The following is a 13,488-nucleotide window of genomic DNA, read 5'->3' on the forward strand; positions in this document are numbered from 1 at the left end:
TACACGTACAACTTCCTGTTTTATCTGATATAATAACATCAGTGCACATGGGAAAGTGCTCTGTGAACATTTATAAAAAAGATCTGCTGCATAATGTCTACAGATGAAAGTTTTGGGGGGAGATATGAAAAACCACATTCATCACTCTCAAATTTTTTTAGACAAAAACTCAAATTGTGTAAACTGTATACTGGTCACAAACTTAAGTAGTGGACGTCTGAAATCTTTCGCTGAGTGAAATAATGTCAAAAGAAATTAGGTGCAAAACTTTGATTCTGTACCTTTATCCTCTCCATCCATATTTTGGGAACTTGATATCCAAATGACATGCAAAGTTTATATACGTCTGAAAATTACACATTGGGTCACTGAGCAAAAGTCAGGTTCTTTTGAAAAAATTGTACTTCATCCAAATTTTGAAATCAGATAAGCAGCGGGTGATGGTGGAGTAGTTCTTTTTCTAACTTCGCTCGGTGTTTCACTATGGGAATCGCCTTGGCGTGACCAACTACGGAAGCTCCAATGACATCACGTCTGTCTGTGACAGACAGGTTGAGCCGTGACCGTGGCTCCACCCACCAACTATATCACGGCCAACCTACCCGCCTCAACTCATTCTCGCTTTCTTCCCGTGTGAAGACTACAGCTAAGCTCCCTCAGCGCGCTCAGGCTAGCTTGGACCTGTTTAACGGTTCTAAGGCGTTCCGTAAAGGAAAACGTCGCTGAACGCAGGACCAGGACTGACCTGTGCCGTGCTGGGTAAGCGCTTCGAAAGAAGCACTTTTCAAAACACAAACGTTTGGAGCTGTGACCGCGTAAAGGCGAACTGTTCCGGTATCTACTCTGTTTTAATTAACAGAATAGATAGAGTTTGTGTCGACCGAGTTATCACGTAAAGGTGGGCTTGGCTTTTTAGCTAGCGGTGTATCGCTAGCATAAGAGTCCGGTTAATGTGTTGTGGCGAACGGACGTAATATCATTTAGAGCTAACGTGTAACGACGAGCTCCGTGTTTGAATATTATCATGGCTGCGGCTCCTACCCCTGCCAAAGGTTCGGAACCGACAGTTAAAGAGGTTGTATCCCGCCCGTGCCCAGCGTCATGCGGGGCATCTATCTCTGGGCGGGACCCTCATCCGATGTGCATAGCATGCATGGGCGCTAAACACGCTCAGGCATCGCTGGCCGACCCTCAGGGGTGCCAGCACTGTGCGTCGATGCCGGAAAAAAATCCTGGAGAGACGGCTGAGGGTGGCTGTCGCTAACAGCCAGGACCCGTGCCTCTCCTCACCTTCAGCCGTTGCGGCGGCGGGTGAAAACCATCAGCCGCGAGCTTCTAAAAGCTGGGCGGACATGATGGAGGAGGAGTACCCGTCCATGCCTCCCCTGTTTGAGGGCCTCACGGACAGCGGGAAACTCGACGAAACGGAGGGTGACGCCAACTCCGACCTCCTCGAACTAGAGGACATGGAGGAGGAGGAGGATGACTCGACCTTCCCGGGTCAACACTCCAGGCCACCGAGCGGGGCAGAAGTCACCTCCCCGGGGGACAGTGACCTGTACGAAGTGTGCAGGCGGGCGGCTTTAAAGCTCAAGGGCTTCTCTAAGCTGGAGATACAGGGTATGGGTGAACTGGGGCTGGCCGAACCCCCAGCAGTGGAGCCTTCAGTGGCTTACCACCTCCACCCTAATCGCAGATCGGTTTCAGCATCTTCTAACATCTCGCTCCCAGGTAAAATGGATCGCCTCACTGCCTCCATTTACCAGAGGATGTATAAGTATGCTGGTCAGTCAGTGTGCTCGCTTAACGCGGTTACACTGCTGTCTGCATACCAAGGCGAAATCCTGGAGGAGATGGGGCGTCAACTGGACTTGGGGACACCTAACCCCAGTCTGTGGGATGAGATTTGTATTGTGAACGATCTCATTTTACGCTCCTCTAGAGGTGCAGTCCAAGGTTGCGGCCGTGTCATGGGTCTGGCTGTCTCAGGGGAAAGAGGCCTATGGTTAAACCTATCAGGCCTGAGTGATTCCCAGAAGGCTGAGATCATGGACGCAACTTATGACCCGACAAAAGGTCTATTTGGCCCCTCCCTTGGAGAAAATGAGGGAGACAAGTACCCTCAGAAAACAGGAGGGAGAGGCTTTTAACCTTTGTTTGCCTCGCAAGCCCAGCCAAACTCCCCCACAGGGCCCCAGACCTGGTTTTGCTGCTGCTGCTGCAGCGAGAGGGCGGCAAAGTGTAGCCAGGACTTCAAGGAGACCTTCTACACAACCTGCCCAGCAGAGCAAACTGGAGAACCCAAGACCATGGGGGAAGCACTCTTTTGCAGCGGCTGCTGCAAAAAATCGTCCATCCCACCCCGGGGACAGCAAGAAGAAGCGGGCCACCTAACCCCTCTGTCGACAACCTCCCCTCTGAAGAGAAGGTTTCCAGGCGCTGCCCAGGGTTCAGATGCTCCTGTAGTTCCCAGTTCACCAGGAGTCATGTTAAGTTCTCCTTCTCATGTTCAGGGAGAAGACATTTTGGGGCAGATGACACAGTGTCACCAAGCACTAAAGCAGTGTCATCCAACATTCCACAGCGTTTTATCAGTGTCACCAAGCACTCAGCTGTGCCCCGTTGCACAATGTTTTGTTCCGGGGGAATCAGAGAAAATAAACAAAGCTTTTCTGCAGCCAGGCATGTCGCCGAGGGCAGAAAGCCCCCCACAAAAAAAGAGAAAATTTCAAATAACTCTCTGCCACTCTCCTCTGCGCCCTGCAGAGGGAGCTTGCGCTCTTCACAAGAGAGCCGAGCTCAGCAGTGCAGAGGGGATTACGTCACTCAGCAGCGACGCCGTCCCTCTCTCTGCTCGGGCAGATCAGTGGCGCGCATGCGCAGTCTCTCCATGGGTTTTGAATACAATTTCCAAGGGGTACAGACTACAGTTTGCCGTGAGACCTCCGAGGTTCAACGGAGTGCTCTCTTCGGTTGCCACCGGGGATTCGGCTCACGTCCTGAAGGACGAAATCGCCTCCCTGTTAGACAAAAAAGCGATAAGAGTAGTACCGGACGAGGAGGTTCGTCAGGGATTCTACTCGCGCTATTTTCTCATTCCAAAGAAAGACGGCGTATCACTACGCCCCATACTGGACCTGCGTGTGTTAAACAGACATTTACGCAGGTATACATTCAGGATGCTAACGCACAAAGCACTGTGCCGCTCCATCCGTCCAGAGGATTGGTTTGTAACCATCGACCTGGCGGACGCATATTTTCACATTTCCATTTACCCCCCACACCGAAAGTTTCTCAGGTTTGCTTATCAAGGCACAGCCTACGAGTTTCAAACCATCCCGTTCGGGCTGTCATTAGCCCCGAGGGTGTTCAGCAAGTGTGTGGAGGCGGCGCTGTCCCCGCTGAGGACGCGCGGGATCAGAATATTTTCGTACATAGACGATTATCTCATTTGCTCTCGATCAAGCGAGCAGGCAGTGAGCGACTCTCGGGTGGTGATGAACCACCTCATCAACCTCGGGTTCAGAATAAACCGAGTGAAAAGCCGCCTGATTCCCGTGCAATGCACGGAGTATTTGGGTCTCAGAATAAACTCCCTCTCTTATCGTGTCACACTATCAGAGGGGAGGATCCTGTCATTTACTCAGTGCATGACGCGTTTTCAGTTGGGAAACGTCGTTTCGTTCAGACTGTGCCTGCGGCTCCTCGGTCTTATGGCGTCCGTGATTTCGGTTGTCCATCTGGGGCTTCTGATGATGAGGGACTTTCAACGGTGGGTCGCGTCTCTGCGACTCTGTCCCCGCCGTCATCTGTGCCGCAGGGTGAAAGTAACACAGGCGTGTGTGGCGGCTCTTCAGCCGTGGAGAGACCCGGCGGCTCTCGCGTCGGGCGTGCCGCTGGGGACGGTAGCGTCCAGGGTTACCATGACAACCGATGCGTCCATGACCGGTTGGGGTGCAACTATGATGGGCCGAACGGTGAATGGCGTATGGTCGCCAAAAATGGCACGGCTTCACATCAACATGCTGGAACTGCACGCAGTGTTCCTCGCGTTGAAACATTTCATGCCCTATGTGATGGGTCGCCACGTCTTGGTAAAGACCGACAATTCCACTGTGGTGGCTTATATCAACCGTCAGGGCGGGACCAGGTCCCTGCAGTTACACAGACTGGCCAGGGACATAATTATGTGGAGCAGCACCAGAATTCTGTCGGTCCGTGCGACGCACGTACCGGGGATTTTGAACAGAGGGGCCGATCTTTTATCCAGAGGGAACCCTCTGTATGGAGAATGGAAGCTGCATCCTCAAGTGGTGGAGCAGATCTGGCAGAGATACGGACGGGCTGCCGTAGATCTCTTCGCCTCATGGGAAAACGCTCATTGCCCGCTGTTTTTCTCCCTGTCAGACCCAGACGCTCCACTGGGCATGGACGCGCTGGCTCACCCATGGCCAGACGTGTTGCTTTATGCTTTCCCTCCTCTCAGCCTGATATCCTCAACTCTAGTCAGAGTGAGGGAACAGGGCCTGTCTTTGATTCTGGTGGCCCCATGGTGGCCATCGAAGCCCTGGGTGGCAGAGATAATCCAAGTTCTGTCAGCCGAACCATGGCCCCTCCCCATTCGCAGGGACCTGCTGTCTCAGGCGCGAGGGGAGATTTATCATCCACACCCAGATCACCTAACTCTCTGGGCTTGGCCCGTGAAAGGTGGAATTTAAATGCAACAGGCCTTCCACCGGAGGTCATCGACACCATACAGAATGCTAGGGCTTCTTCTACTCGCTCTCTTTACAGTAGTAAATGGCGGGTTTTTGAGGAATGGTGTGAGAAAAAACAGGCCATTCCTTTTCAGTGTTCAGTGGTGGATGTGCTCTGCTTTCTGCAGAGCTTGTTGGAAAAGGGCAAGGCTTTTTCAACAATTAAGGTTTATTTAGCTGCAATTTCTGCTTGTCACGTGGGGTTTGGTAATAAACCTGTGGGGCAGCACCCCTTAGTGTGTCGTTTCATGAGAGGGGCACGACGTAAGTTGCCAGTTTCTAAGCCTTTGGTGCCATTATGGGATCTCACTCTTGTGCTGGATGCCCTTTGTCATCATCCCTTTGAACCTTTGGAGGGTGTTGGCTTAAAGTTCCTTTCATTGAAAACTGCTCTGCTCTTAGCGTTGGCCACGGCTAAGAGGGTGAGTGAGTTGCATGCACTTTCAGTCAGTCCGGCCTGTTTACAGTGGGCACCCGGGCTCTCTAAGGTGTGCTTGAGACCCAACCCTGCATTTGTGCCAAAGGTGTTGGAGTCGTCATACAGGTGTTTGATGGTGGAACTGATGGCATTCTATCCACCCCCATTCTCTTCAGCAGAAGAGCAGAAGCTTCATTGCTTATGTCCAGTGAGAGCTTTAAGAGCTTATGTGGACAGGACAGCCTGTTTTAGAAGAGCTGACCATCTGTTTGTGTCATGGGCTACCGCTCATAAGGGCAAACCTGTTTCCCGCCAAAGGTTAGCACACTGGATTGTGGATACTATATCTCTGGCATATAGATGCGCAGGATCAGAGCCACCTAAAGGAGTGAGGGCCCATTCTACCAGGAGCATGGCCACCTCTTGGGCTTTGTTCCGTGGTGTGTCGGTTCAGGACATCTGTGCTGCGGCCAGTTGGGCTACACCGCACACGTTTGTAAGGTTTTACAGGCTGGATGTGGCCCAGCCATCGCTAGCACACACAGTGCTTGGAGTAGGGACGTCAGAGTCCACCTGAGGCCTGGAATGTGATTCCTATCATGTTTGGCTTCGGGGTCAGCATGCAATCCGGGAGTGGGCCATATCTCCCATAGTGAAACACCGAGCGAAGTTAGAAAAAGAACGTCGGGTTACTTAACGTAATCCCTGTTTCTTTGATAACAGAGTGAGGTGTTTCACCAACACGTCCCTTCTTGCATGGTCACGGAAAGAAACCTGCCTAGAATGAGTTGAGGCGGGTAGGTTGGCCGTGATATAGTTGGTGGGTGGAGCCACGGTCACGGCTCAACCTGTCTGTCACAGACAGACGTGATGTCATTGGAGCTTCCGTAGTTGGTCACGCCAAGGCGATTCCCATAGTGAAACACCTCACTCTGTTATCAAAGAACCAGGGATTACGTTAAGTAACCCGACGATATTGAGGTTTGTCGATGGAGAGGAAATGTAAATCTTTATGTCATCAGCATAGCAGTAAAAATGGATGCTATGATGACAGATGATGTTACCAAGAAAAAGCATGTAGAGGTATAAGCATAAGGGGACCAAGAACTGAACCCTGGGGAACACCCTGGGATAGAGGGACCATGGAGGAGGAGCATATGTTAATGTGAATGAACTGTTGATTTGTGAGGTCTGTTAGGTCTCATGTAATCTTCTAATTGAGTGACTGAATTTGGGCTCATCAATAGCTCCAAGCCATAATCCTCTAAATTAACAGAAATAAACTCTTGACATATATCACTCTTTGTCTGATAAATCAGTGTAATATGTGAACTTCACTTTTTAAGTTCAATTATTGAAACACAATTCACTTTTCAGTGATTTTGTGATTCATTGAGATCTACCTGTATTATATAGTCCAATACGATGTATGATAATGGAAAAACAAAAAAAGGATTCTTTGTCATATTCTACAAAATACAAAATGGAAGTTCATGCAAATCACATTTGATATCAGAATGTAACATCAGTGCATACCAATAGTAACCTTTTATTTCCTACTTTACAGGGTTGATACGAGATGATGGCTTTTATGTTGCGTGTCCTAATAAAAGCTTGTCTTTATATTCAGAATAATGCACATATATCAAATACCATTGGGTTTGTATGAACACACGGAAGTCTAAAATGTGCATACAGATTTAGCTAATTGTTGTAGCTTTACAACAAAACATATGATACAAACAATAAAAGTAGAACAGCCTGACGTTGCTGCAATATTAAATTAGAAAATGACATTCGTATTATAGATTTCTAACTTAACGAGCAGATACATTTAGAAATAATTATCTGAAATTTGATTAAAGCTCATAAACCTATCCTGCTTGTAGTGTAACATTGTTCAAGAAATGTTTTTGCTTTTTGATTAAAAAAACATAATTTAAAACATTCTTACCGCACGTTCCTCAAGGAGAATCTATATCGCTCTGTGTCTCAAGCAAGAGTCTTGGTTTCTTCTTACCTAAAGACAATCATTCATGAGATCAGTAGCCGCTTCATTTGGTTCTTCCTCACCCTGACACTCGTCTTTGTGAAAACTTTTCAATTTGGTCAAAAGCTGATCTTTCTGTGGTCCTTCTATGTTTTCCTTGTTAAATTAATGCACTATTTGGAAATAAACAAACTCTGCATAAATAGGTCACAGTTTGAAAAGTTAAACTATTTGTTGAAATTGATGTTTGCACACAAACGTGTGTGGTTGTGAGAGGTGGTGTGGGCGTAGTTGGAAGGCGGAGAGTCAACGAGAGAAGAGACATTCCAGATCATTTCCTCATCGGACTAATGAGACAAAGCTGCAGGTTTCATGTCTGAATCGAACAAAGGAAGGACAGAAAGGTAAATCTGGATTTAATGAAAACATTAAGAACTGATCACCATCAGAAACACGAGCTGCTCTGACACTTTAGAGTGTTGCAGGAAAATGAGGAAGACGTTTGCTTGTGATGAATCGATGATCATCACCATCCCAATCGGGAGCCTGAAGACCATTCAGGAGGGTCAGCTGATGCCGGAGAACTTCCACTGTGTGTTCAGGGACAACTACAAGGTGTTTGCTGTCAGAGGAAAGCCCAAACCACTCGGGGTGAGTTCAACAGCCCAACGCTGTAGGTTAAACTTTAGGTATGTGCTTTTCTGCTGTCATCCTACAGAGTTTCCTGTATTTTCTTTCATTTTGCTTTCCTTTTTTTTTAAATTAGGCAGCTCAAGCAATTGGTGGTGTGTTTGTTGTCTCACTTGGAGGGATTTCCCAAGCGACACCCATCAACATCTTCTGCATTGTTTCATGTGTTCTGGTAAAAATATTTAAAATGGCCACGACTTTATCCATTTTTGTTTATCTGATATGTCAATGTCAATGTCAATGTCAAATTTATTTATATAGCACTTTCAAACAGGCATAGAACTGCACCAAAGTGCTGTACAAGAGTGACAACGACACAAATGAATAAAAACAAAGTATCAAACACTAGTTTAATTAAATGCCAAAAAATAAAAATAAGTTTTAAGAAGCAATTTAAAATGATCCAGGCTGTGGGCAGATCTAATTTGGAAAGGTAGATTGTTCCATAGAGAAGGAGCAACAGCAGAAAAAGCCCGATCTCCTTTCCTCTTAAGTCTGGTCCGAGGAACTGTTAGTAAAAGCTGATTATTAGAACGTAGGGTTCTGGACACGGGCTGAGATTTTAAAAGTTCCAGAAGATAAGAGGGAGCTAATCCATTAAAGCTTTATAAGTTAATAAGAGAATCTTAAAATCTATTCGATAAAAAACAGGCAGCCAATGTAAAGAGGCCAGTATGGGCCTTATGGCCCATATGGTTATAATTTCACCCAATTAATATTACGTTTTTTTTTTTTTTTTTTTTTTTAGTTTTTGATCTCTGGCATGCTGTCCTTTGCTGCAGGAAAATGTCCAAACATACATGTGGTAAGTAAGACAATTTAAGACAGATAAACATTAATAGCTAAAGAAGTTCCTATAAAAATAACAAAAATAAAATAAAAAAATAAGCTAACTGTATTGCACCCCTTCAGTTTGAGTGAGAAACGTCTATTTATTTCTATGGATACAACATCTCTAAATGGATCTATTAAGCCAAAATTTTACGGTTCATGTTTTCATCTTGTGTTGGAGATCTCTTCATGCTAACTAGTTTTTTTTTTGTTCTGCATTTCAGACCAAACTGTCTTTCTCCCTGAACATCATCAGCTTCTTCTGGTCATTGGCGGCTTTTTCTGTCTTTGTGGTCATTGTAATTTTTTATGGTGGTCTTCGTCCTCGCCCTATCTATTACCAGGTAAAATCCAAAATCAGCATTTTTCATCCAGTGAAGTGTTGCTCAGCAGGATTCTTAGTATTTGTGCACTTTCTTTTATGTTTGGTGCAGTTTGTTCCTGGGATTGCCGGCCTGATCATGACTCTGCTGGTCTTTGAATGCATGATGGCGCTCTTCTTGATCTACTGGTTGAGTAAAGCTGTATGCAGAGAACATTTCAGCACCTTGGTATGCATGTTTTCAACTTCTGCTATTCATACAAGAGAACATGTGAAGTTATTAATCTGCCTTGATTTTTTTTCTGCAGCCCATCATCATGCTGAAGCAGGGGGACTGAATGACGAACACGGAGCAGAGCAAGAAATGATCAACTCCTGACCATGTTTTTGTTTTACAGCCTTTTACAGTGTATTCATATTTACAATACATCACTGCTGTAGTATAATTAGCCTCCTTGTATAGTTCCTTTTTTGTGATGTCTGCATGATCGTTCTTTATAAAGCAATGTTGTAAAAAGAAAGACCGATTCTCTTACCAATAAAATTCTGTGAGAAACATTTGTGTCTATATATCTAAGTCTGTCAGAAAACTAACAAGCTCAGTAGGTTAAATCCTCTTGAGGCGCCTTGATAATGGAGCCGGCCCACCAACGTCTGTATATACAATGAACATATGAAATTGCAGTGCGCATGCCCAACACACTCTCAGTAGACAGCAATGAGGCACAAATTCTCTGGCCCCAAGCTCACATTGTCCAATCAGAATACTTGAATTGCACACGTTACATTTATGTTCTGCCGGATAGTGTCTGACCATCTAGGCAAGGCAAATTTATTTGTATAGCACATTTCAGTACAAGGACAATGCAAAGTGCTTTGGGTGTGGTGGAAATGTAAATTTGTATGTCATCATACATAGCAGAGGAAATGGAAGCAATGTCGATGCATGGTTTTACCAAGACAAAGCATGTAGAGGATGAAGAGGAGAGGAACAAGCAACGAACCCTGAGGAACACCCTGAGATAAAGGGGCTATGGAGGAGGAGCAGAAGTTGTGAGGTAGGACTGTCAGATCTTAATCTTCTGATTAAGTAACTGAATTTGGGCTTATCATTAGCTCTAAGCCATCTTCCTCTAAGTAAACAGAAATAAACTATTGACATATATCACTTTTTATCTGATAAATCTGAGATTCCATTTATAAGTTCAGTTATTGAAACAAAATTCATTAAGCTCGACCTGTATAATAGAGTCCAATACAATGCCTGATGGTCTTTGAATGCATGATGGCGCTCTTCTTGATCTACTGGTTGAGTAAAGCTGTATGCAGAGAACATTTCAGCACCTTGGTATGCATGTTTTCAACTTCTGCTATTCATACAAGAGAACATGTGAAGTTATTAATCTGTCTTGTTTTGTTCTGCAGCCCATCCTCATGCTGAAGCAGGAGGACTGAATGAAGAACACAGAGCAGAGCAAGAAATGATCAACTCCTGACCACGTTTTTGTTTTACAGCCTTAAAATTCAACAGGATTTCAGCAATTATTGCTAAAAAGTAGAACAATGGGGAAGTCTGTTCAAAAGCACACAAATAGTGTGTTCATATTTACAATACATCACTGCTGTAATATAAATAGCTTACATTTTTTGTATAGTTCCTTTTCTGTGGAGTCACTGCATTTGGGGCCAGTGGGGCCTGGCCCCACCAGATGTCGCTGTGGAGCTCTATGTTCACAATAATCAGCGGGACATGATCGTTCTTTATAGATCAGCATGTAACATCAGTGCATACCAATAATGATTTTATTTCCTACTATATAGGGTTGATACTAGATGATGGCTTTTATGTTGTGTGTCCTAATAAAAGCTCATCTTTGTATTCAGAATTATGTACATATGTAAAATACTGTTGGGTACAAAAATTATGACAGATGTTTAAAATGTGCATGCTGATTTAGCTAATTGTTGTAGCTTTACAACAAAACATGTGATACAAACAGCAAAAGAAGAACAGCCTGACGTTGCTGCAATATTAAATTAGAAAATTACATTTGTATTATAGATTTCTAACTTAACGAGCAGATACTGTTAGAAATCTGAAATTTGATTAAAGTACATAAATTCATCCTGCTTGTAGTGTAAAATTGTTCAGGAAATATATTTGCTTTGTAATTTGAAAAACATATTTTAAAACAATCTTACCGCGTATCGCTCGAGGAGAATTTATTTCGTTCTGTGTCTCAAGCAAGGGTCTCACTCTACAGAAATGGTTTCTACTTCCCTAAAGACAATCACTCATGAGGTCATTACCCGCTTTAACTTCCTCACCCTGACACTCGTCTCTGGGAAACTATTCAATTTGGTCAAAAGCTGATCTTTCTGTGGTCCTTCTATGTTTTCCTTGTTAAATGAATGCACTAGTTAGAAATAAACAAAATGCGTAAATAGGTCCAAATTTCAAAAGTTTAAACATTTGTTCGAAGCTGTTTGCATGCAAACATGTGTGGTTGTGAGAGGTGGTTTGGGCGTAGTTGGAAGGCGGAGAGTCAACCAGAGAAGAGACATTCGAGATCATTTCCTCATCGGACTAATGAGACAAAGCTGCAGGTTTCATGTCTGAATCGAACAAAGGAAGGGCAGAAAGGTAAATCTGGATTTAATGAAAACATTAAGAACTGATCACCATCAGAAACACGAGCTGTTCTGACACTTTAGAGTGTTGCAGGAAAATGAGGAAGACGTTTGCTTGTGATGAATCGATGATCATCACCATCCCAATCGGGAGCCTGAAGACCATTCAGGAGGGTCAGCTGATGCCGGAGAACTTCCACTGTGTGTTCAGGGACAACTACAAGGTGTTTGCTGTCAGAGGAAAGCCCAAACCACTCGGGGTGAGTTCAACAGCCCAACGCTGTAGGTTAAACTTTAGGCATGTGCTTTTCTGCTGTCATCCTACAGAGTTTCCTGTATTTTCTTTCATCTATCTTTCCTTTTTTTAAATTAGGCAGCTCAAGCAATTGGTGGTGTGTTTATGGTCTCACTTGGAATGATTTCCCAAGAGACACCCATCAACATCTTCTGCATTGTTTCATGTGTTCTGGTAAAAATATTTAAAATGGCCACAACTTTATCCATTTTTGTTAATCTGATATGATTATAATTTCACCCAATTAATATTATGTATTGTTTTGTTAGTTTTTGATCTCTGGCATGCTGTCCTTTGCTGCAGGAACATGTCCAAACATGCATGTGGTAAGTAAGACAATTTAAGAAAGTTAAACATTAAAAGTTTTTCTTCTAAAAAAATAAATAATAATAACTGTATTGCACCCCTTCAGTTTGCATGAGAAACGTCTATTTATTTCAACTCCATGGATACAGCATCTCTAAATGGATCTATTAAGCCAAAATTTTACGGCTCGTGTTGCATCTTATGTTGGAGATCTCTTCATGTTAACTCAACTTTTTTTCACTTTCTAGACCAAACTGTCCTTCTCCCTGAACATCATCGGCTTCTTCTGGTCATTGGTGACTTTTTCTATCATCATTATAGCACCTTTTCGTCGTTATTATTATTATTATAGCCCTATCTATTACCAGGTAAAATACAAAATCAGCATTTTCCATCCAGTTAAGTGTTGCTCAGCAGGATTCTTAGTATTTGTGCACTTTCTTTTATGTTCAGTTAAGGCCTGGGATTATCAGCCTGATCATGACTCTGCTGGTCTTTGAATGCATGATGGCGCTCTTCTTGATCTACTGGTTGAGTAAAGCTGTATGCAGAGAACATTTCAACACCTTGGTATGCATGTTATTTCCTTCATATCAACTTTTGCTAAACATACAAGAAACCATGTGAAGTCATTAATCTGTCTTGTTTTTTTTCTGTAGCCTATCATCATGCTGAAGCGGGAGGACTGAATGAAGAACACAGAGCAGAGCAAGAAATGATCAACTCCTGACCACGTTTTCATTTTACACCATTACAATTCAACATAATTTTAGCAATTTTTGCTGCTTTGCTAAAAAGGCAAACAATGTGGAAGTCTGTTTAAAAGCACACAAATGGAACTTTCATATTTAAAAAATATCACAGCTGTAATTTAAATAGCTTACTTGTTCTGTACAGTTCCTTTTATTTTAACACATACAGGCTTGTTTGTGTTATCACATTAGAAGTTATGTTCAGCTGCACTGGCTGATGTCTGAAAAGTGGCTTTGAAACACTTTTTTTTTTTTTTTTTTACATTTCTAGAAAAAAACTCTCTGTTCTTCCTCTGACAAAGTGCACATATTAGAAGGAAGTTTCTGTTTGTATATGAACCTTTTGCAAGTTTAACTATGGTAAATGAAGAAGTGATTTAAATTTGTAACTATTAAAAACATCTTGAACCTTAAAAGGTTGCTTCGTCATTTGGTGTTTATAAAACATCTGGTCATGTTTTTTCCAATTCATGTCTGAACGTGGATTAATGTTTGT

The sequence above is a fragment of the Fundulus heteroclitus genome, unplaced genomic scaffold, assembly GCF_011125445.2.
Source record: "Fundulus heteroclitus isolate FHET01 unplaced genomic scaffold, MU-UCD_Fhet_4.1 scaffold_140, whole genome shotgun sequence".
Classification (NCBI taxonomy): domain Eukaryota; kingdom Metazoa; phylum Chordata; class Actinopteri; order Cyprinodontiformes; family Fundulidae; genus Fundulus; species Fundulus heteroclitus.